We start from the raw sequence: 26117 nt of genomic DNA, 5'->3' as shown, positions 1-26117 counted from the left end.
TCCCCTGCTCACGCTCTCTCTCTCTCTCTCTTTCTTGTCACACTTAGGCAGTATTTAATAAATGTTGGTTGAATTTATGTATTTGTTCTGTCACGGTGTTGGTAGTATATTTTGCTCATCATGGTATTGAGGGAGAGAAACTCTTTGGGGATGTTTCTCCTGCCCCTTCAACCCCCTCTCGCTTAATCTTCTCAACAATCTCCTTTACATTTCGTGATGAAAGCCATTCTTGTTCCCAGAAATCCTGTTCCAGTGTATAAGAAGCTTCTAATCAGGATGCCTTCTTATTGTTCATATTATACCTTTAACTGTAGCCCACTTCAGATTTCTTTGTTCCATGGGGTAACAGAGAAACACATACCTAAATAAAATATCCTTCACTTCTCAGCATCGCAACCTTCATTTTGATGGTAAAATGAGCTAAAATAGGGCAGTAGGAAGTTTATTTTGACTCCCTTCTTTTGATTCTTTCATTTGCTATTCCTTCTTGTATCTTCCCCCTTGGTGACAAAAGCCATATTCTGAATGAATCTTTGGCAAGTGGGTGACTTCGATTAAGGGCAGAAGAGTGAGCATTGACACACAGTTGGTTCCCTTCAAAGTCTGCATGTTTTCTCAGGTGCTTTTCTTGAGTCCCTGTATCCATACGCTCTTCTGGTAGTAACTTAATCTCTGCTAGTCCCTTCACAGGTTTTGTCAGTCCTTAACGCGAAGCAAAACATGATTTCAAGTGAGATTTATTTGAACATCTATAACCAAAATAGATGTAGTTTCTTGATACATTAAGTCCTTTGCTCAAGTAGCTATAGCTTTAATAATCTTCAAACCATCTCAGCTAAAGGCTTTGTTATCTTGAATTCTTACCAGCTAGCTTTGAGGAGGACACTTGTTCACTGGAACCAAAGCTCGCTTGGTCAGTAGAGTAAACAGGAATCATCATCATCGTTAGATCTCAGGCACCGTGCCAAGTACTTAACATACATCGTCTGACTTGATCCTCACAGTGATTTAATTATGTAGGTAAATTAAAGGGTACATTTTTTAAGGTTAAAATAAGAAAGATAAATAAAGGCTAAAATCTAAAGTAAAAACGATAAGTAAAGATTAAAATCATGACCCTAATACACATCCAATACGTTATTTAACTTCTTAGTTAATGAGGAAACCAATACAGCGTTATAACTGATTCAAAGGAGAATTCAAAAGAATTGCACACACGTAGCAATGAGGAATGCTGAAACGAATTTACAAATAGATGTAAAACGTGTTCATATCCAAAGACAATGGTGGATTGCATTTCAGTGGATGCAATCCGCACATCTTTAGACAAGAATCCTTTGAATTACTATCAGTGTTTTACATCTTACAAAGTTACAAAATAGCAGCGCTGCTGGGTGGCTCAGTCTGGTAAGCGTCCGACTTCAGGTCATGATCTCAGGGCTTGGGATTTCGAGCCCTGCCTCCGGCTCTGTGCCAACAGCTCAGAGCCTGGAGCCTGCTTCAGATTCTGTCTCTGTTTCTCTCTGCAGCCCCCCTCCTCCCACCTGCTCACATTCTGTCTGTCTCTCACATATAAATAAACATTTTAAAAAATTTTTTTAATTAAAAAAACAAAAACAAAAACCCAAAGCTAACCCAGAAGAGTGTTCTGAACGGGACACTGGGTACTCTTTGTCCGTTTCACAGTCTTTCATAGCTCCAGGGTTTTCCCGACAGTATTGTTCCAATCCTTTGAGATTTTAAAACTCAACACTAGGAATAAAAGATCAGCTTCAATTTGGGGAAAGCAAAAAATCATCTTTAAATAAAGCAAATAATCACTGAATAATAGATCTGGATCTAACATTGAAAATCAAACTTCACATTTTATACCCGAAAGCATCTGTAGTTAAATGATTTGCCAAAGTCATAAAGCTGGTTCTTGGCAGGCCAGGAGAAGAACACAGAAACCAAGACTCGCTCGTAGCGTATTACTAAAATAAACCAAAACAAAAATTAAAAACCTTGTATGTTAAAAGTGCGTTTAAATATATTACACTTAATGAATTACCCTTCTATGATAGAAATAAACTGAAGCAAACATCAACTAGGAGAATTCCTGAGATGGTAGGATAAGATCAGAGTCCATGTTAGTATCAGAAACCTATTTTCTCCCATCAGAGCAAATGTGATGGACCCACATTGCCTAATTACACAAATGGTATATTCATTTAAAAATTGCAAATATGTTCTCTAACCGTAAGGTTTCACTGAGCTGATTATTTCTTTGATTCAATATATCTGCAAGGAGATATACTCTGGAAAGACATACTCATCAACTGACATTCTCTTTTTAATTAAGTCAAAGTATTCCCTTGCCTTAAGGATACATTATCAAAGAAATTACTTCAATTACAGACTTGAACACTAATTTAGTAAATTAAGGATGTGCCTGACGTTTAGTCCAACAGATTGCTAACCTGAGCACTACAATATTTAAATAGAAAATCAAGTCCTGTTCAGATTTGATTCATGTATATAAAAACAAATCAATTTACTAGAGTTTTTCTTAGCTACTTAGGCTCCTGACATGCAAATATAGGTATTGGCACAACTTCACTAGACATACTTTAGCAAGTGGGAAAGTCCTGGAAACGCACTGATCTGCTTATTCAGATTAGCACTGCCAATATAACAAAAAGTAAACAGAGACTATAACTTCCTGTTTTGGGAAATAAGCAAAGTTTCCTTGGACAGACAGTCCACATGGCTCTGTTCTTCAGACTTGTCCAATCTACGTTTCTTGCTCTATTTCAATTCACTTTGACTTTGACAAAGCATTTCTTCTTTGTTCACAGTGGCAACTCCTCGGTCAACATTAGCGCTGGAGAGAGATTAACGCTTAAATGATCTCAAGGCTGGGCCACAGCTGGTGAACAAGGAGGAATGTTACAATCTCCCTTTGGGATAGAAATTCGGACATAGGCTTTTTGAGGCACACCTTGCTTTTGAAAACATAAAAAACATAGGAAGGACCACTGGGAAAGGTTTTCACTGTATTTGTAGATTTTCTTTTTTTACGTTTATTTATTTATTTTGAGAGAAAGAGAGAGAGCGAGGGAGCAGGGGAGGGGCAGAGAGACAGAGAATCCCAACCAAGCAGGCTCCATCCTGTCAATGCTTGGCCCAGCACAGGGCTCAAACCCACAAACCGTGAGATTATGACCTGAGCCAAAATCAAGAGTTGGATGCTTAACCGACTGAACCACCCGGGTGCCCCATGTACTTGTAGTTTTGATTGACCTTCCTTCCAGTACCTTATTGAATTTTAGATACTACGATTTGAAGGTTACATTGAAATTTTGGGGTCTGTAGAAAAACTACTGCCTGGGAAGAAGAATTTCCTCTGCTCTGTGGTCCTTTGAGCTGGACGTAGAATCAGACTGACGTGAGACAGACTAACAGAGAGAATCCAATGTAATAGGCCTGCCTGCGGGGAATCCGCACAGGCTGGAAATTCCAAAGACAATGAGGCAACGTGAAGCTTCTATGAGCTCAGGAGAAGAGTAGGGCCTGAGGATACAAAGGAGAGGAAGGCCATTAGCAGGAGGGAGAAAGGAGATGTCTGAAAACCAGCGTTGCCCTATTTTGCTGGTAAGTTTCCTAGGTAAAGGGGAGTCTCTGTTAACAGCTCTCTTCCTGGCACAGGCTCTCCTTTCCAATGCAGATTTCGGCAGTTGAGGGGGAGGCAGAGAGCTTCTCCTGCACCTGCTGGGTTTCGATTACTTTTAGTTTCAAAGTATGGCCAAGTGGCCCATCATGGGGCAACCTGCCCTTGGCCCCTACACTATCATTAAAACTAGAAACTGGGATTTGAGAATATAGAATACCAAGTTGAAACTGGGATTTAACCCTAAGAAGAGAAAAATTACTTTTAAGTCCTCCGTTAGGGATTCAGTAAACACAGAAGCTTTTACATGTATGGTTCGTACGGATCGTACAACCTTCTGAGGCCCCAAAGCTTTCCTACATCACTGTTGCAGTAATTGAAAAAGAGGTGCCTCCTGGCAGATCGACATTTGCCTTTAAATTGCTGTGTGAACTTGGACGAGCCACTGACCTGCCCTGTTTCTTAGTTTTCTCTTTTGTAAAATGGGGATAATAATGCTCACTGCCTCCTGGAATTGTTACAAAGATTAAATATGTTAATAGGTGTAACATGTTCAGGACAGAGTCTAGAGCTCACAGGCATCCAGTATAAGTATTTGTAAATTAAATGCACAATGCAAACAAATAAACCCCACAATCCTAGACAGTGTTGGAATCCATCAATACTGAGACATAGTAAGGGAGTTGGGAAAAGCTGTGTGACAGAAGTTATCAGTCATGCCCAGGTGACCTGAATCATGTTGTGAATATTCCTGAGGCTGTCCTTGTGAATTCACAAGCTGGACATCCATCTTTGTGAAACATCAGGCTTTCCAGATCATGGCATTGAGGTTTGGGGATCTTTGGGGATCTTTAAAAAAAGGGGGGGGGGGTTTCCAGCTTTATTAGTGAACAGACCAGAGATAACAGCAAAGGATGTGGAGCAAAGGAACCCTTGCTCACTGTTGGTGGGAACAGAAGTTGGCGAAGCCACTATGGAAAACAGTATGAAGGTTCCTCAGAAAAGTAAAAATAGAACTACACTATGATTCAGCCATCCCACTTCTGGGACATCCATGTGAAAGCATGGATGGACCTTTACTCTTTTCTATTTACACTCTCCCTTGGTGATCTCTTCCGGTCACGGCTATCAGACTTTGGTAAGTTCTGAATTTGTATCATGTGTGGATCTGGGTCCTGGATTCCGGACTCTTACTTAACACCTGCAATGTGAATATTGAATAATAAATAGTAGTAATGCGAGTGATGATATTAACAGCTTATTATAATTTATATTATTATTATGCAGTTTTATATTATTCATAAATTTATGTATTTAAGCTAGTTTTATTTTGTAAGATGCATGATTATATATCTAAGTATGTTTATTATATGATTTATATTATACATTTTGATTTATTTGTATCAATGGTATTTTATTTATTACTAATCATTTAGTATTCAACAGGTCCAATATTAAATTCTTTGTAGTCTCTCCCAAACCAGGAGATCCTATATGGTCTTCTTCATCTCATTAAAAACGTCTTAGTTCCACCACTTGATTAAGCCAACAACATTGAAGATGGCTTTGACTCGTCTCTTTTTCTCGCTAACGTATATCCAGTTCCATGAACAAATCTATAGGCTCCACCTCCAACATTTTTCCAGAAACTGACTTTGTTACCACCTCTAAGCCACGTTGGGCCGGGCCATCACCATACTAATTTATTACTGTAACCAGTAATATTAGAATGGAAGCTATTGAACTTTTTTAATGTTTTATTTTATCTTGAGAGGAGAGAGAGAAAGAGAGGGAGAGAGAGAAAGTGTGCATGAGAGCAGGGGAGGGGCAGAAAGAGAGGGAGAGGGACAGAATCCGAAGCAGGCTCTGTGCTGTCAGTGTAGAGCCCGATACTGGGCTTGGTCCCATGAACCGTGAGATTGTGACCTGAGCTGAAATCAAGAGTTGAACACTTAACCAACTGAGCCACCCGCGAGCCTTTGATTTTTTTTTAAATCAGAGAACATTAGATAACTATTGTATAAGAGTTTTGATTGTCTGTGTTCACCCTGAATGTCAAACATTATGGTCCACAAGGGCATTAACAAACATCCGGGGATTTCTTCTATAGCATTTGATTTCTGAAATGTTTATATTGGTAGCATTTTACTTATACATATTTAACCTAGGCCAGACTCTGTGTACTTTCTCACTTGACAAATATTCCTATGCAGCTCTTTCTATTGTAACACATCAAACAAGCTTAACCTAATTATTTCTAACATCTCTCTTTTTATAAAGTAAAAGAACAAAACTTTGTGCTTTCCAAGAGCCCTCTAGGAAATCTCAAAGACGGCTTCAGTAAAAGAATTTTTTTAAAAAGTGTTTTGGTATGTCATATACAGTTGTAGGAAGGCAATTAGAAATGTCGTTAGAAGAAATGTGGGTACTTGACTAAGATAGGATAATGGGTGCCTGTGACACTATTTAACCGAAGTGACAATATAACATTTAAAAATAAGCACAGAAAAAAAAGATGGCCATCTATGAACCAGTAATCACATCCTCACCAAGCAGAATCTGCCAGCACCTTGATCTTGGACTTCATATCCAAGTCTCCAGAACTGTAAGAAATAAATTTCTGTTGTTTATTAAAAAAAAAAAAAAAAAAAAAAAAAATATATATATATATATATATATTTAATAAGCACAGAAAATAGCATTGTTGCAAAGATCCTCTTAGTTCGTTAAAAAGTGAGAACCTTTGTTTTTCTTTTTCTTGAATAATCATGGATATGATAAATTCAATGTAAAGCAAAGAAAATTATTCTGGTATGACACAAACTCTTCGCTCTGTAGGCAGATTACACATAAGGGAAACAATGAATTTTAATATTATGGGTAAAGCCACTATTCAGTAAGCCCAGGGAGCAAGACCATCAGAATTGAGGAAATTTTGTTATAAATTTTAACATTTCATAGCTTTTATTGAGACTCTGGTATTATAAGTCAAAGCAGGGCGCCTGGGTGGCTCAGTCGGTTAAGCGCCAGACTTGGGCGCAGGTCATGACTTCATGGTTCATGGGTTCGAGCCCTGCATCTCAGGCTCTGTGCTGACAGCTCAGAGCCTGGAGCCTGCTTCAGATTCTATGTCTCCTCTCTCTGCCCCTTCTTGGCTCTCTCTCTCTCTCTCTCTCTCAAAAATAAATAAACATTAAAAAAAAAGTTGAAATAAATAAACATTAAAAAATAATTTTATAAATCAAAGCAAATAAATTCAATTTCAAAGTTTTGTGCTTCATTATGCTCTTTCGTGTTCTGGAACAAACTAAAATTTTCAAACGGTAGTTCTCCCAGGGTCTCTGTGATGTAAAAATTATCCTAATATAGTAATAACACCAGGATGATATTAATGTTAATACACAATGTGTTCATCATTGCTGTCTTCAAACTGATAAAATACCTATACCATTTTTCAATTTCTAATAATTAGGTAGTGATAATTATAGCTCACGTAGACAAAGTTCTTTGGGACACGCAGGAGGTCCTAAAAGTGTAGTGTGGCCCAGAGACCAAAAAACCTGAAGTTTGTTGCTTTAGAACAAAACTACTCTTCTTGAAAAATGAAAGCACAGTTGTATATGTCTGTCACTATTACTCCTGGTGTAGTCTCCACCCCCTGGCTGTAACTTTGATTTTCTTAGTTTTTTTTTTTTTTAGTGTTTATTTATTTTTGAGAGACAGAGACAGAGCACGAGCTGGGGAAGGGCAGAGAGAGAGGCAGACACAGAATCCGAAGCAGGCTCCAGGCTCTGAGCTGTCAGCACAGAGTCCGACGTGGGGCTCGAACCCACGAACCGTGAGATCATGACCTGAGCCAAAGTCAGATGCTTAACTGTGGAGCCACCCAGCTGCCCCTGTGACTTTTAATAAGAGCGTCTGCCTTCTATTTCACAAAGAAAAGCAGGGAGGGGACAACTGAGAACTGTGTCGTACGCAAGCCTTTTTTTACCAGACTATCCACGAATGCACATAACGATCCAACTACGTTGTTATGGACTCGATAGCTGTGTCCCCTTCAATTCATATATCGAAATCCTGACCGCCAAAGTGGTAATTCTAGAAGGTGGGGTCCTTGGGAGGTGATTAGATCTTGAAGGCGGAGCCCTCACGAATGGGCTTAGTGCCTTTTTAAAAGAGATGGCAGGGAGTTTTATCACCCTGTCTGACACGTGAGAAACAGAGAAGATGGCCCTCTATGAACCAGGACGCAGGCTCTCAGCAGACACTGAACCTGCTAGTGTCTTGATCTCAGACTTTCCAGACTCAAAACTTGTCAGAAATGTTTGTTGTTTAACCGCCCCCCCTCCCCAGCCTATGGTATTTTTGTTACAGCAGCCTGAAGAGGCTAAGACCCACATACATCTCTTACATGTTTTTAAAGTGGCAGAAGAAAAAAAAGAAGAAGAATATATAGATTAGTATGATCCCAAACTATAACCTCTCCGTGGAATGAAAAAATTAAAAACAAAAGTGTGTAACAGTTATCCATGAAGTAACTCAGTTTAATATCAGTTCAAGGCTGGCTGGGAAATGTGAGCTGGAGACGGATGATGGATAAGACACAAGAAACAAAGGTAGCTTTGGGGTTCCCTGATGATGGGAATGCCACCAGGAGAGATAAGGTTCACAACGTGGTAGGCACTTTTCCCAGAAGGCGACGATTTCTGCTTGGGACGGGATGAGTTTGCGATGTCAAAACAGTCAGAGGGAGATGGCCACCAAGCATCTGGCCATGCACGACTAGTGTTTGGAAGACGTGTCAGGGCATTTACAACAGTCCCCCTTTATCCAAGGAGGACGTGTTCCGAGACCCCCAGCGGATGCCTGAAATGGTGGATAGGACCGAACCCTAGATATACTATATTGTTTCCTATACATACACACCGATGATAACATTTAACTTATAAGTTAGACACAGTTCAGAGATTAACAATAATAACTAATAACAAAATAGAACAATTATAGCAGTACACCGTAATAAAAGTTATGTGGATGTGGTCTCTCAAAATGTCTTTTTATACTGTACTCACTCTTGTGATGATTTAAGATGATAAAATGCCAACGTTGTGATGACATGAAATGGGGTCAGTCACATGGGTATCGTGACATAGTTAGGCTCCTATTGACCCAACAGTATGCCAAAGTGAGGATTTGCTGCTTCTGGACCATGGTTGATCACAGGTAACTGAGACCACAGAAATGGGTGCAGGGATGACCGTATTTGGGCTGGGTCTTACAGGTAACAGATTTGTGAGTTGTCTTTTTTTTTTTTTTTTAATGTTTATTCATTTTTGAGAGAGAGTGTGTGAGCAGCGGAAGAGAGAGGGGGATAGAGGAGCCACAGCAGGCTCTCTACTGACAGCCGCGAGCCCTATGGGGGGCTTGAACTGACGAACCGTGAGATCATGACCTGAACAGAAGTCAGATGCTCAACCGCTTGAGCCACCCAGGCACCTCGAGAGTTGTCATTATTGAGCTGATAGTTAAGGCCATTCAAACAGATGAAATCGCCAAAGAGAACATTAAGAGAAACAATTTTTTTTTTCAGAATGTAATTGTTATTCTGTGCATAAGCATTACTTCATTTGTTTCTGAAATAGCATTGCTTATAATTGTTTTTAAAAGCGCAAAAGCTAGCGGGGCACCTGGGTGGCTCAGTCGGTTAAGCATCCGACTTTGGCTCAGGTCATGATCTCAGGGTTTGTCAGTTTGAGCCCCGAGTCGGGCTCTGTGCTGGCAGCTCAGAGCCTGGAGCCTGTTTTGGATTCTGTGTTTCCCCTCCCTCTCTGCCCCTCCCCCCACTCATGTTCTGTCCGTCTCCTTCTAAAAATTAAATAAAAACATTAAAAAAAATTTTAAAGTGCAAAAGCCAGAAGAAGTTCTCACCATGGCATGTTCAGGCTTGATTGAGCCTGAACACATTTAACGTTTTACATTTAACAACACAATGTAAAAAAACAACAACAGCAACACGTTTCGGCGACTACTTAACCCAGGCTCTGAAAATTATGCCAGTTTCACATTCCTTCTCTCTACTTGGAACCTCTTTTGCATTGGTTCCCCTTTAGTTTGTGACTCGCTGGATTTTTTCTTTTTTTTTCTTTTTTTTTTAGCTCATTGATTTCTTGGGCCTGGCTTGGATTTGTAGCACTGTTCTGGCTTATCTGGATGCCAATCTGGAAATCACATGGAATTCTGCTTTTGTAACTTACTTCATGGTTTTATTCAGGTGATGATCTTCTGCCCATCTTGCTTGTGTGTGTTTTCCTAGTCTCAAATGGTAACTAATACGATGAATATTTTTAAGTGTTCATTTAGGGCTATTTTCCGGTTACCTCTCCCCACTCCACACCCGCACCTCAATACCACACAAAGGATGGTTTTCTTGAAGTTGAATGACTGGATCAAAGGGTCTGTCTGAACATTGCTATGGACCTAAAATTCGTAAATTGAAGCTCTTAACCCCAGTGTCACAGTATCTGGAGATGAGGCCTTTACAAGGTAATTAAAGTTAAATTAGGCCATAAGAAAGGGGTCTAGGGGCGCCTCTATGGTTCAGTTGGTAAAGCATCTGACTGGTGGTTTCGGCTCATGTCATGATCTCACGGGCTCTTGAGTTCGAGTCCTGCTTTGGGCTCCACGCTGGTGGTGTGGAGCCTGTTTGGGATTCTCTCTCCCTCTCTCTCTCTCCCCTTCTCTCTCCCTGTCTCTCTGCACCTCCCCCATTCATGCTCTGTCTCTCCCAAAATAAATAAATAAACATTTAAAAAAAGAGTGGGGTCTAATCCCATAGGACTGTGGCTTTATAAGAAAATGAAGTGAGAGAAATTTCTGTCTCCTGCTCTCTCTCTCTGTCCCCCTCTACCATGTGAGCACACAGAGACATGACATCCCTCTACAAGCCAGAAGAGAGCTCCCCCCAGAACCAACCATGCTGATGCCTTTGCCCTCGGACTGCCAGCCTCCGGAACTGTAAGAAATAAACTTCCTTTGTTTACATAACCCAGTCAATGGTACTTTGTTATGGCAGCCTGAGCTAATACAAACATTTTGTAAGTTATTGATACATATTGATAAATTACTTTCCAGAAAGGTGTTACCAATATACCCCTTATTACCTGGCACCCTCTCAGCAATACATTCAAATTTTTTATAAAAACTTTATACTCTTAAGGTAGATAGATAGATAGATAGATAGATAGATAGATATTCTTTAAAAAAATTTTAAAGCTCATTCTTTTCAAGTTTCATTTCATCCAAATAGATTTAGCTTCCATGGCATTGCCTCATGGATATTTTGAAGTTCTCAGGGTTAGTAATATTTCACAGAGATAAAAATGTCCACTCAGGAATCCCAAAACAAAGCAAACAAACACGCATAAGAAAAAATTTAAAAATTTCCATCATTTGATCACCCCCCTTTTTGTATGTATGGAAAGGAAAAGCTAAGAACTAAGAACCCAAGACGGTTTCAAGGCCGTGAATTAATAGAATTGACAAAGACTTATCATATAGGCTCTCTTCATTTTAAAGCCTATTTTGCAAAGCAATGCCATTTTTGTAAGAAAGGAATAATACAGAAAGATTGCTATAGAAACAGAAAATATACTCTCTTTCAGTTACTTTTTATCATGCTTTGAAATAAAGAGCTTACTAACAAAACACTCTCTTTTCCCCAGGATGGAACCCTAAACTGTTATGTTTCACGTACAATAGTTTTTTCTCCTTCAGCTGGCAACAGAAATCAGCAGCTTAAGAGGTAGAATGGAATTAGGGCCTAAATTCCACTTTCCCATCTACTTTTCAGAACCATTATACTGTGCTGTCCACAGAATGCAAATATTTACAGCACATATTAAATAGTCACAGAAATCTGCCAATGATCACCACTGACAATTATCCTGAGGATAAATTCACAATGCTATGCCTTTATGTCTGACCCTGACTCACTTTTCCATTCTTACTCCATTCTTAAGTCACCTGTTCCATTCAGTATTACTTTACAGCACATAGCGAGCGCACTGTTCTCCTAACTTTGTCCTGAGTTGGCACCCAGTGAGTGGAGATGAAAATATCTTTCACGTCAGTTTGTCTTGCCTCATAACATTCTCAAGCTGTTTTCCCCATTTTAGCCTTTCAAGGGCAATTCTGTCCTACTGGGTCGTCTCGAAGTTGAATGGATTTCCATAGAAGAGGGGCCTGCAGAGTTGATAATCGAACAAAGACATGAGAAAATGAAAGTCACCTGTACTGACCAAGTGGGCAAGGGAGGGCAATCCAATGTCAAATAAAGGGTGTTTCCAAAGTCAAGCTTAAGAGACTTTTGTTTTATGGAAACCCCAGCCAGAAATGCCCTCGACACAGAAAGGTTTCCTTATGGGCTTTGAGTTTGCATCTTAATGTTATTTTTGTAGCATCTATGTTGGTTTTTATATACCGTAAATAGAAAAAACAAAACAAAACAAAACAAAGCAAAACCAACAAACCACTGAGTTGAGGAATTGGAAAGATAATTTGAGCAGAGTGATGAGTAGGTAGGGTATGGAATAAAAAGGCCAGTTCTTCGTATAGAAAAATGTTCTATTTCAGAAAAAAAAAAGCCTCTTCTGGTTCTAAAAAAAAAGTAATTTAAGTGATTCTTGTTTTGTTCCATTTAGAAGTTCGGTATAGCAATTCCAATTTCTTGAATGCCTAATGCTCTTTAAACTGAACAGAAAAGATGCAATTAAGTGTGTATAACTTACTTGAAATGAAATTAGGTTCAAATTTAATTTCTACATCGTAGTATGGAAAATGCCAGATTTTTAATAATCTTACGGAAAAAAAATGATGTCTCCTTGTATTAGGATCTAATACAATTGGAAAATAATATTCTCGTAGCTTCAATGGAGACTTTAAGAAAAGGGTGTGTCTAATTCAAAGAACATCTTGATTCCTATAGAAAATCAGGTGGTGTTTCCCCCTCTTTCTGTTGACATGTGAATGGATGTCATGACCTCTGATGGATGAGTTGGCCCAGGGGAGTTACATCAATTCCACATTATGACATGTCAGCCAAGATCTAGAGAATTACACGTCAGCCAAGATCTAGAGAATTAAGTGTATCACTTAATTCTCAGCAGAAAAGGGAGCCTGCTTTTGGAACATACTAGCATGCCATAAAATAGCAACTCACAGCTTTATCAAGACTGCCCCAAATGATATCTTAGACAAATTTCAGACATATTAGATGGTATTAAATCTTGGTCTAAACAAAAATGATAACCACATTATGTGATTACTCTGTGGCAGGCTGTATTTAAGCATGTCATTTGTCATGCCATTTAATTCTTTTAAAAAAAATTTTTTTTAATGTTTATTTATTTTTTTGAGAGACAGAGACAGAGCGTGAGTGGGGGAGGGGCAGAGAGAGGGAGACACAGAATCTGAAACAGGCTCCAGGCTCTGAGCTGTCCGCACAGAGCCTGACGCGGGGCTCAAACCCACAAACGGCGAGATCATGACCCGACCTGAAGTTGGACGCTTAACCAACTGAGCCACCCAGGCGCCCCTCACGTCATTTAATTCTTATACCAGCCCTATGAAATAGTTACTAATTATTATTTCCATTTAACAGATGAAGGAACTGAAGCTGAGGGATGTTAATTTATTTCCCCCAAATCACACAGCCAGTATGTCTTGGAACTGTGATGTACATCGTGTGTGTGTGTGTGTGTGTGTGTGTGTGTGTGTGTGCGTGAGTGAGTGTGAGATCTTCCTCTTGAAAGACACTTTACCCTTGCCTCTGGTCCCACACAAAGTCCTCTAGGCTACTCACAGTATTCTCCTGATAGAGGAGTTGGGATATAATATTTCTGTGATTACCATACTGTTAAATGGCATAGTGTTTTACAAACTAGATAAAAATAAATTTTTAGCCTTCCCTATAAAGCAGCTCAAGGTATAAATTTGGTATATTGAAACCAGAACATTCTTAAGATTTCATCATGCTTGATTTTTTTAATGGGTAGTTGGTCTTGTTTCCCTAATGTAGCTTTGGATGTAGGGTCCAGGCTCCTTGCTGTCTTGGAACTGTTTTTGCAACTCTGGAGGTTTGCCGAAATGTTAAGTGATTCTTGTCTCTAGAAATGCAAATGAATTTTGTCCGGAGGAATACCAACGATCATTGCCCTGTGGACATAGATCAATTTTGCATCCATGAGTAAATTGATTTCAGCATTCCTGATCATGTGTGTGTTGCATGAATTTCCTGTTGAGCCAGTTGTAACATCTGACTGATCCCCCCCACTATATAATGAATTCAATAAAATCTTTGACGTGTGTTCATTTTGTATTTCACCATTAAGCAAAATTTTTCCCGGGGCACCTGGGTAGCTCAGTTGGTTGAGCGACTGACTCTTGATTTCAGCTCAGGTCATGATCTTGAGGTCGTGAGATCAAGCCCTGCCTCAGGCTGGACTGAGCATGGAGCCTGCTTAAGAGTCTCTCCCTCTTTCTCTCTCTCTCTCTCTCTCTCTCTCTTTCTCCCTCTCTCTCTCTCTTTCTCTTTTTCTCTCTTTCTCTTTCTCTCTCTCTTTCTCTCTGCCCCTGCCCCACTCATTCTCTCTCTCTGTCTCTTTCTCAAAAAAAATTAAAAACAAATTTTTTAATTGTGGAAATTTGTTTTCTCTCATATATACTTATTTATTTATTTATATTCACATGATATGCACACATATATACAGATACATATATGTGTGTATGTGTATATATATATACATATATATATATATATGTATATGATCTTCAATTTTGTCTCTTAACCTGCAAAGCCTAAAATACATTTCTTTAGCTTTTTCTAGAAAAGTCTGCCTACCTCGTTCGTTCTATAAATGAAGGTACTATTCTAGTCCCTGGGGATATATAACAGGGACCACAAAGAAGTGATTCTCGTCCCAGTGGAACTTCTATTCTTACAAGGAAGAGTAAAAGTAGGCAAGTTAATAATTATACAGTTGCTTCTTGAACAGTACAAGGATTAGGGGCGCTGAACCCCTGTGCAGTCGAAAATCCACATGTAACTTTGGACTCCCCCCAAATTTAAATAATGGCCTACTGTTGACCTAAAGCCTTACCGATAACATGAAGAATCAAACACATAGTTCGTATGTTGTGTGTATTATACACTGTATTCTTACATGACATAAGCCAGAGAAATAAATTAATAAGGCAAGCAAGAGAAAAAAATACTATTACGAAAGTCATGAGGAAGAGAAAATACATACACGGTACCACGCTGTATTTATCGAAAAAATAATAGCATATAAGCGGACCCACACAGTTCAAACCAGTGTAGCTCAACTGTGTGTGGGTAGGAGACTATTCTTGTTCTTAGATAATACATAACCACAATGTTTAGGGGGAAAGGGCATAATGTGTGCTACTTATTCTCAAGTGGTTCAGACAATAAAAACAACACGTGTGTCCACAAAATGTTGAGGGGAAAGGGCGTTAAGCAAGAATTCTGTGTCCAGCTAAATCATGATTCATGCATCAAGGCAACAGTATTATATTATAAACCTCCAACTAGCTTAATTGTTCCCACCACAAAAAACAAATGATAATTATGTGAAGAGATATAGGTGCTATCTAACGTGACAATGGAACTCCTACTGCAATTGTTTAATGTATCAAATCAACCAGCTGTATACCTTACACTGATGCAGTGTTATATGTCAGACGTATTTCAGTTTTTAAAAAATTTCTCAGATAATCTAGATGCTCAGCTAGATTTAGGATCTACTGACATCATACTCTGTTTTACAGTTGTATATGCGGAGTTCTCCTTCATGGCAATTTAAGTTCTTTAAGGACAGGAACTATGCTTTTCAATTTTGCTTTCTCTTGTCATAGAGTGCCTTGCACATATAACAGTAAGAACTCAGTGGCCATTTGTAGAATTCAATTGCATAGTGGCTGAAATTTCTTGCCAATTATAGGCATATCATTATACCTTCCTTTTTATATAGTAACTCTCTATATATAAACACACACACATGTGTGTGTATATATATATGTGTGTGTGTGTGTGTGTATATACACACACACACATATATATATACTTTGTGGTTTTCATGCAGTGGGTGTTGTACATATATGCTTATTTCAGTTAATAGTATACAAATTCACTTTTCTCTTAGGTAAAATCATGAAGTGTAAGAGTATCAGTTGAATAAAAAACACTAAAAGAAAATATAATCGAGTTGGTGAAAGTTCTGGGAATTGGTGGTGATTTTTAAAGCTTAGAAAACCTGGATCAAGAAAGGCAATTGTGGGGGAGGGGGACACATGACTGGCTCAGTTGGTTGGGGATCCAACTTCAGCTCAGGTCATGATCTCATGGTTCACAAGTTCGAGCCCTGTGTGGGGCTCTGTGCTGACAGCTTGGAGACTGGAGCCTGCTTTGAATTCTGTGTCTCCCTCTCTCTCTGCCCCTCCCTGGCTCGTGCTCTGTCTCCCTCAAAAATAAATAAAAAACATTAAAAAATGTTTTACTAAAAAAAATTTTTTAAGGTAATCTATATGCCCCATGTGGGCCTTGAATTCAAGACCTCAAAGTCAAGCACTGCACACTCTAGTGACTGAGCCAGCCAGTCAGAACCCTTCTTAACCCAGCATTCCACACACCCACTAACAAACTCCGTGGGGAAGCATGTGAATAAGAAATTGGCCATCCATTCTTGAAATAAAGGAAAAAGTAATCAAGTTTTTTTTTAAGGTAACTTCTTAAGGTCTTTCAGTAATTTCTTGCCTTTCACTTGAGTGATTTTTTTCTTCCTCTTTTTTCTTCCTTCTTTGCTTATGAGTTTTATGTTTGTCTCTACGTTTTTAGTGGTATGTCAGCGGGAAATTACCTCAATGCCATGGTAGCCTCCAAGTCCACTACCAAGGGGCTAAGCAGAAAGGCTGACAGACCAAATTAAGATGCCGAAATCCCACTACGTGTTGAATTGGTTCAAAGCATCCAGCAAGAGGCAAGGGGAGGCATGTAGGAGATTAATAGTGTAGTTTGGAAAGGGTGCAATTGAGAGGGAAGGACCAAATTACCTGAATCTTGTGTGATGAAATGTTCCCGTGTCCTACCTCCCACTTTTCCACATCAACTTTCCGCATTAAGCTTGTGGTATGAGGACCAGAGTTGAGAGTGAGTTGAGAAGACTCAGCAAATGAAGGTATCTAGAGCCAATTCATATTTTGTCTACCCCACTCAGGGACTAATATGCCCTGCTTGGGGTTCTCTCTCTCCCTCAGCCCCTCTCCCCTGCTTTTGCTCTCTCTCTCTCTCTAAAATAAAAATACATACAAAGGGACATCTAGGTAGCTCAGTTGGTTGAGCATCTGACTTCAGCTCAGGTCATGATCTCGCAATTCATGAGTTCAAGTTCCACATCGGGCTTGCTGTTGTCGGCAAAGAGCCCGCTTCAGATCCTCTGTCCCTTTCTCTCTGCCCTCCCCCACTTACACTTTCTCAAAAATTAATAAAACATTAAAATAATTTTTTAAATATATGTATATATTCGTTAAGAGAACTAATAAATCATTAAAGTCTTATTTTTTCAAATATTTCTATTTTTAATCTTATCTTGTTCTTTCACTTATTTTTATCTCACATTCTTTCTTTTATGTTTTTAACTGTTTTATTTTTTGTAGCCATTTTAAGGTTATTTTATTTTATTTTAAGGTTATTAACAGAAGTTATTTGGACACAGATTTCTTTTCAATTTGGGGTATCTGCTGACTCTCCCTTGTGGTGGATTCTTCTCTTGTGCACCATGCACGCATACTGAGAGCTTATCTTCAGTGAAGATAGTTTATTCTGTGGGATTCTTTTGTGCCCTGAATTGTGCAAATATCCTACACATTTTCATATTTGCTCTCCAGGAGGTTGGCACTTTCTGTTTTTAAGCCTCTGCTTCTGTTTTCAAATGCTAATGTAAAACTCGATTTCCATAGACCAAGGACTTCCAATTTTCATGGGGACTCTTGCCCTCCACCTCTACCCAATCTAGGCTACAGGGTAGATAGCTTCTTGGCAACTTCGGCTTCAAGAAGAGAAAACCTCTTTAAGGCCACAATTTATGCGGGAATTTTAGTTCCAGTTCCTCATTAAGTGGCTCTAGGACCTTACCTCTTGGTCCTGCATGAGGCCAAAACCTTAACTCTTGGCTCTTACTACTATGGCTTTGAATTTCTTTGTCATTTCTGGTATCTGAAGCTTTTACTCTCTCAATTTTGAACTCAGCTTTATAGTTTCAAATAGTTATATTCTATCCATTATTTCTTCTTTTTTCAATGTTTATTTATTTTTGAGAGAGAGAGAGAGAGACAGACAGAGTGTGAGTGGGGGAGGGGCAGAGAGAGAGGGAGATACAGAATCCAAAGCAGGCTCCAGCCCCTGAGCTATCAGCAGAGTCTGAAGCGGGGCCCGAACTCATAAACCATAAGGTCATGACCTAAGCTGAAGTTGGATGCTTAACCAACTAAGCCACCCAGGAGCCCGTCTTTTTTTTTTTTTTTTTTTTTTTTGAGAGAGAGATAGAGAAATTGCACAAGTGAGCAAGAGGTAGATAGAGAGGGATAGAATCCCGGGAGGGGCAGAGAGAGAGAAGAGAGAGAGAGAGAGAGAGAGAGAGAGAGAGAGAGAGAGAGAGAGAGAGGAGCGATACTCACCAGAAGTGGGGCTCCAACTCACCCAAAGCAGGGCTCGTGCTCACCTGATGTGGGACTTGAACCCATGAACTGTGAGATCATGACCTGAGCCAACGTCAGATGCTTAATGATTGAGCCACCCAGACGTCCTATTCATTATTTCTATACATTTGGAGGAGGTGGGGGTCTCATGCCATGACTGTCATTTCTAGGTGGAAAAATGCTTTGGTTCCCCAGGCCTGGCTAATGAATTTCATCCAAATTATCCAAGAGACTTTCCCTACGAATCATCATCTCATTTTTCATTCTTAGAGTTTTTGGCAGCAATCTTAGGGGGATTAGCATTCAGATCAACTCAATAAGTAATATTGTGCTAAATGCTTTAAGACATATAAAGATGACTCAGGTAGTCTCCACACTCAAAAGGCAAACACTATATAGTAGGGAGATTAAGAAATGTTCATAAATAATCATGAGGCAGAAAGTCTGCAAGTACTAGAGAGATGCATGTAGCTTTAGAATAATGCATATTACATTTATTACCAAATAAACTACTGAGCTTGTTAAGAGAATGAAAAGAGAATCAGAAAAGGCATTTTCTCGTGGTAGTAACAGAAAACAAAATCACAGAAGAGGTGATAATTGAAACGCGTCTTGAAGGAGTGGGATTCCTAAACGTAATAATGGGGGAGGAAGTATTTGAAGGGAGAGAGTGACTCTTCCAAATTGAGGGAAAATCATAAGCTTAGGTTAGGAGATGGGACAGTGGCGGGAATGGATAGGCAACAACAAGTAGTCCAGTTTGGCCGCTTAGGATGCTAGAATGCAGTATTATTAGAAAGCAAAGGGGCTCCTGGGTGGCTCAGTCGGTTAAGCGTCCGACTTCAGCTCAGGTCACCATCTCACGGTCCGTGAGTTCGAGCCCCGCGTCGGGCTCTGGGCTGATTGCTCAGAGCCTGGAGCCTGCTTCCGATTCTGTGTCTCCCTCTCTCTCTGCCCCTCCCCCGTTCATGCTCTGTCTCTCTCTGTCTCAAAAATAAAATAAACGTTAAAAAAAATTAAAAAAAAAAAAGAAAGCAAAAATAAAAAGAAGTGGAAATAAAGCGTGGCTGGGGATGGGGTGATACAAGATAAGCAGGTAGGTGCAGGTAATTAAATTTTAAATCTCTTACCGTCCCATTTATCCGAAAGGAAAAGAAGATGTCGGGTTTATTTTTAAGGATAAATTTAAGAACCAGGATAGCTTAAAATTTAGTCTGGGCAGTTTCTTCTTCCCCCTGTCCCAGCCTTCTGACTGGTTAGTTTCTAGTCCCCAGGATGGGAGAGGCACTGAATCAGCATGTTTGTCTCTCAGGCATACGTGCGTCATCTAGTGGCCGCAGCAGGTAATCACAGGTAATCACAATTCCTCCCTATAGAAACACTTGTTTATTTTTCACTTGTTACTTATGTTATGGGCAGCTAATAAAAGTGCTCCAAGTTCTGACTGCAAAAGGAAACAAAGTGTTCTAAAACAGTATTGCTTGATCATTGGACTAAGAGATGTGGGATCGGATACAAATGGATTATAGACAAAGGGCTTATTCAGTATGAAACATTTGAAAATTTCACATCAGAGACTTAACATCAAATTGTATTTTGGAATGAACCATAAAGCAGGATCCACTTGAGTGTGAACAGAGAGTTGGGAATAAGAAATGAGGAAGAGGAAGAGGAAGAGGCCGAAAAACTGTAGGACACAGTATTCTACCGGAGTATTGTCCTTCTCATTGCCTAACCCCTACTCAGCCTTCAGACCGTAATGTGAATTTCTGTGGACAATGTTCCTTCACCTCTCAGGTCTGTATTAGATGAATCACTTACCTCCTCCTACTGATCGCTGTGCCCATGATGCTACTGACCATATGGTACTGTCACTCCTGCTTTTATCTATAGCCCTTCTTACAATTTAGGCTCCTTAGCAGGGGTGCCTGGGTGCCTCAGGTGGTTAAGTGTCTGACTTCGGCTCAGGTCACGATCTCATGGTTTGTGTGTTCCAGCCCCGTGTCAGGCTCTGTGCTGACAGCTCAGAGCCTGAAGCCTGCTTGGGATTCTGTGTCTCCCTCTCTTTCTCTGCCCCTCCCCTGCTCATGCTCTGTCTCTCTCTCTCCCTCTCAAGAATAAATAAACATAAAAAAATATTTTTAGCTCCTTAGCAGCTGGTTCCATGCCTGTCTCATTTTCTATTTTCTCCCTGATACTTAGGGAAGTACCTGACATATAATAGGCATTCCAACAAATATAATTTACAGAATGAATGGGCAGAGTAATGAAGAGAGTAACTGTGGAGAGAATGTATACGGAACAAATATTGAGAGTTAATATAGGTACGGCTTAAAGAAAAAAAAAAGAACATATTTTTAGGAACATTACTAGTAGAAAGAAAGCGTTTTTTCTTCATCGTATATCGATTCCCTACCTGATGTCCATTTATTTGTAATCTCTGGTGCTTTATAACTTTCAAAATATTTAACTTCTCTCTGCTTTGGTGGGAGAAAAATAGTAGTCCATAGCTTGCATTGTCACTGATGAGATTAAATAAAAGGTGACACATAAGGCGCATACAGCAGCTCGTAGCACATATTATGTGATTGATAGTTGATTTTATTATTTCACACACCACATCTCAAAAGTTCCTTGAAGCAACCCAGAGACGCAAAGACGGTAAATACTTTAAAAACATTTTTTTAAATTTTATTTTATTTTATTTTAGAGAGAGAGAGAGCAAGAGAGCAGGGAAGAGGGGCAGAGGAAGAGAGAGAGAGAGAGAGAGAGAGAGAGAGAGAGAGAGAATCTCAAGCAGGCTCCAAGCTCGATGCAGGGCTCGATCTCACGACCGTGGGATCATGACCTGAGCTGAAATCAAGAGTCAGAAGCTCAGTCAACTGAGCCACCCAGGTACACCTCACACATGATAGACATTTTTCATCCTATCTCACAAGCTGGAAAACTAGTGACTACTCATTGTCCTTTATATGACATAATGTTGCTTACATAGAGGGACAGAAGACTGTAAAGGACACTTGGATGCTAAATAATAAAAGGGCTACACTGCAGAGAATGAAACTAAGTTGTAAGAGGCGTGTTACTTTTCTATTGCTGCTGTCACAGATAACCACAACCTTAGTGACTTAAAACGGCATAAATGTATCATCTGAAAGTTCTGTAGGCTAGAACACACAGTTCGCTCTGGGATAAAAATCAAGCTGTGGGCAGGCCTGCATTTCTTTCTGGAGCTTCTCAGGGAGAGTCTGCTTCCTTGTCTTTTCTAGCTTCTAGAGGCCACCTGGCATTCTTTCCTCCAGCCTCAAAGCCGGCCACGGTGGGTTGAATCCTCACTTGGCATCACTCTGACCTCTTCTGCTTTTCTGTCTTCTACTTTTAAAGGGCCTTGTGATTACACGGGGTCCACCTGGATGATCCAGGATGATCTCCCTATTTTAAGGTCAGCTGATTAGCAAACCTGATCTTCTTTTTTCCGTGTAAAGTAACACATTCCCAGGTTCCAGGGATTAGTATGTGGGCATCTTTGGGTGGACCGGAGGCCGTGTTCTGCCTACTCCAGAGGGACAGTGAATTCCCAGGGGAATACCGGAAAGGGATCCCCCCCAAGGATGAAAGGAAGGGGCAGGTATTTGTGGGCATAGTGTTTTCAGCTGGAAATGTCAGTAGCATGCTGCAGGCTATCGGACATATATTATTAACTTGCAGTGATTTGGGCAGACATTAAGACCTCTTGATGGCTCTCACATGGCTAAGCCAGAATTGTATTTTGTTCTTCCTTTGTGCCTTTATTTTTCAATTTAAACCACTGGAGGGACTTTCATATATTTCTGTTAAATTTTATCTTTATATTTTGGTTCAGAGTTCCAAGTTGTTAATAAAATTTTGTTTCCTGGTTCTGTCTTCGGGACAGAACTTTGGCTACAATCATCCAACTGACTCCGAGCTTACCTAATTATATCAAGCCATTATTTTGGAGTCTCACCCACAAATATCATGAAAGACTGGATTAAACGCTGTCCTGAAATTAATTTATATCATGAGTATACAATCGTCATCTTAACTCAAAGATAAAAAAAAAAAAAGCGTAGTAGGACTTATCTTTAGTTTGGTTAGTCTGGTTCTCAACGGCCAGCAAACCCTCTTCTAAATGTTCACAAAATATATTTAACTATGAACTCTGAATATTACTTTTCTGTTCTAAATCTTTTAGTGTCTATCTTTAAGCCATTTTTCAAAAGCAGGTGAGCTATTGCCTTTTTCATTTTTTACAGTTTCTCTGCCCTTACCAGTAACGGGTCTCAGATTACCCGTAAACAGCTGTGGGATGGAATTTGTGCCTGGAAACACGAACTTATTTGAAACAGATAGGTGCTTGGTTACTATTTCCTTCCCTCTCTCGAGTTTCAGTTCTTTCTCCACTTGGTTTCGCCTTTACCACCTTGAAGTCCGTGCTCCTTACTGAAGAAGGAAAGAACACACAGACCGAGTCTAATCTCCTTTTTAGCTTTTACCCTGTTCTCGTAGGTCAGTTGATAATTTTGTGTTTATAAAAACCTATGCAGGCTTGTTTCCCTGTCCCCTCTATCATATTCTCCATGCTGGTGAAACTCCTCTTCCCACCTTTCTCTCTTGAAGGTACCTGGTAACTTCAGCCCTTGGTTTTCTGTATAGCACTTTCTAGTTAGTGCCAGCCACATCACAGAACAGTGAGGCAAGTATTACCTTCCCTTGGATGCTCTTTATTTATTTTGTTGTCTCTCGGAATAATTGTTGATTTCTTTACATTTTTTTGTTCACCTGCAAAGTTGGGGTTCTTGCTAAGCAAGAACACTAGGCACTCGATATACACTTGTGGGTTGGTGGATTTTGTTTTAAATATCAAATTTGGGTAGGTATTCATCAAATACTCATCTCCTTGACTAATTTTCATGTTTGTTTTTTTTTAATTTTTTTAATGTTTTATTTTATTTTTGAGACACAGAGAGACAGAGCATGAGCAGGGGAGGGGCAGAGAGAGAGGGAGACACAGAATCCAAAGCAGGCTCCAGGCTCTGAGCTGTCAGCACAGAGCCCGACGCGGGGCTTGAACCCACGAACCGGGAGGTCATGACCTGAGCCAAAGTTGGACGCCCAACCGACTGAGCCACCCAGGCACCCCCTAATTTTCCTATTTGGAGAAACGCAAAGGAAGTATAATACCTGAAATTCTTTGTAGAGCAATAAAAACAACAGTCATAATAACAGTAGTGGTAGTAATAAAAACCAGACAAACTAAAACTACCTTTAGAAGTCATTCTCTTCTCCAACCTTCCTCCCATGATTAATTCATCATTTCCCTAAGCTATGTAATAGCAACCTCAGCCACATTTGAGATGGTGGTTTGGAATTCTATTGCTAAAGAGGCAAGATTCGCTTTCTATTTTGTCACTCAATGCTGCTTCTTTATTTGTCTTGCCTTATTCTAGAAAAAGATTCTAATTTGAAACTCTTCTAAATTATACCTAACTTAAACCCTGAATTTAGAAACCACATCCCTTCTGTTGGCACTTTTTCTTTTTAGCTTGTAGAAATGGTGAATGTTTAAAAACAAGAAATTATAAAGAGTCCTTAATAGTAATAATTTACAAATGGTATAAGTAATTTTCACTGTATTGATCATCATGCAAAATAATGTTCTGATGGGACATCGGGAAAAGGGTGGCGAGCCTCATTCTCTCTCTCTAGGCTAAATACTGCCAAAATTCTGGTTCATCATTTATTTTGTTCAGCTAGGCAACTTGTTAAATCTCAGTCTCTGACTTCTATGATCTACGTATTCCCATGTGATTTATTTGTTTAGAAATCTGTTAATGAGATATGGGGATTTGAGTTGCCACTATGACAACCAAGCAATATGGCTTGTTTGCTATTTCCTAGATACAGAAGCTTGGAAAGGAACATCTCTCCTGCAGCTGCTTATTTAGTACTGGGACCTGGTAACCACGGAAATTTAGATTGAGATTATGTGGCTAAATTGTTTACAAGGTACACAACAACTTATAAACAGCTGGCTAAAAGAGACAATAAAATATGTTGTGGCCAATTTGTTTCTTTGTAGCCGTCTTTTTCTCTAATGGTCTTAGTGTTCTCTCCCTATTATTCCCCAAACCATACTATCATCTTAATTTTGTGATCCATTCTATAAGAAAAATTTAGTATCTTCTCTCTTTCTTTTATTAGGTAGATGTTGTTGAGCGAGTGGTGAGATTTTGTGGGGATAATGACAATAATGTTTGCATACTCTCGAACATGTGCTTTTTCATCAGTAGTGTTATCGGTAACAGATACTGCATACAATGATGCGTAAGATCTGGAAATTCAGATGGATACAAGAAAACATTCTTTGGGGCGCCTGGATGGCTCAGTCGGTTAAGCGTCAGACTTTGGCCTCGGGACATAATCTCACAGTTCCTGGGTTCAAGCCCCGTGTCAAGCTCTGTGCTGATGGTCCAGAGCCTGAAGCTTGCTTCAGATTCTGTGTCTCCCTCTCTCTCTCTGCCCCTCCCCCACTCACACTTTCTCTCAAAAATAAATAAACATTAACAAAAAAAGAAGGAAGAAAAAACTTTTTTTTAAGGAAGTCTTTTTTTTTAACATAAAGTTTATTTATTTTGAGAGAGAGAGGGAGAGAGAGTGTGAGCGAGGGAGGGGCAGAGAGAGAAAGGGAGAGAGAGAATCCCAAGCAGGGTCCACAATGTCAGAGAGAAGCCCGATCCCGGGAACTGAACTATGAGATCATGGCCGGAGCTGAAATCAAGTGTCAGATGCTTAACCTTAACCAACTAAGCCATCCAGGTGCCCCTACAAGAAAAAACTCTTAATCCCAGACTACTTAAAATTTCATTAAAAGACAGTACATAAGTAACATGATATGAACAAGATGGAAGCATGTGTGCAGTTGAGAGGAAAGTGAGATCATTTTGTATGGGGTGAGAAGAGTTTCAGAGAACTGGGTTTTAGTCTTGAAATAACAGTAGAAACCTTAGCAGACAGAATGAATGACAGAGAACCTTGTAAGAATTACAAACTCAGGAAATAAATCCCTAGAATAATGGTAGAAAAATGAGACTTCTGAAGATAGAGCACGTTGAGGGTATTAGTGAGAAGTACAATTGCAGAGTTGAGATGAATATACATTTCAACAACACATTTTTACCAAGTTTATCTTTGGTCTTCGTTTACATACTTGTCCACAAATCCTGGGCCACTAGGAATTCATTCTTGTGAATTTGTAATGAAAATGTCTTAGATATTTCAAAGGAGAAAAAATACATGGTTGAATAGTTTTCATTACCTGCCTTCTTCAGTTTTCTTGCATAGTTTCTAGAACATTCTATTTTCCCCTTGCCCCAATCCCACTGCCAGATTTTTAATCATCATAGGTTCTGCTAAAACTCTTTGAATTTCTCATTTAATCCATATTCAGTAGGATAAATAAAGCCTGATTCCTTGATTTTTTTTTTATTTTTATTTTTTTTTTTTTGGTAGAACTCAGCAGTGACTGTAGGAGAGATTTGGTTTAACTTTGAGAAACAGAAAAACAAAGATATGTAAAAATACGCGACGTACACAGGATCAACAGAATTTTTAAAAAGCCTTTATATAGTTAAATCCCCCAGAGTAAGGAACTGTGTAAGAAATGTGACCATACAGA

The 26117-nt window shown here is 39.5% G+C and overlaps 1 long non-coding RNA gene across 1 annotated transcript; it reads left to right on the top strand.

Moving 5' to 3' along the window:
- Positions 1-2853: 2853 nt before the first annotated feature.
- On the top strand, positions 2854-11978 carry LOC144614249 (uncharacterized). The gene is made up of 3 exons (XR_013551873.2): positions 2854-3633; positions 10565-10663; positions 11824-11978. It is a non-coding gene; the product is annotated as an uncharacterized LOC144614249 (long non-coding RNA).
- The last annotated feature ends 14139 nt before the right edge of the window (positions 11979-26117 follow it).

This window comes from Panthera onca, chromosome E1 (genome assembly GCF_046562875.1).
Source record: "Panthera onca isolate mPanOnc1 chromosome E1, mPanOnc1 haplotype 2, whole genome shotgun sequence".
NCBI classification, from domain to species: Eukaryota; Metazoa; Chordata; class Mammalia; order Carnivora; family Felidae; genus Panthera; species Panthera onca.
This window is presented reverse-complemented; position numbering and strand designations above follow the sequence as displayed.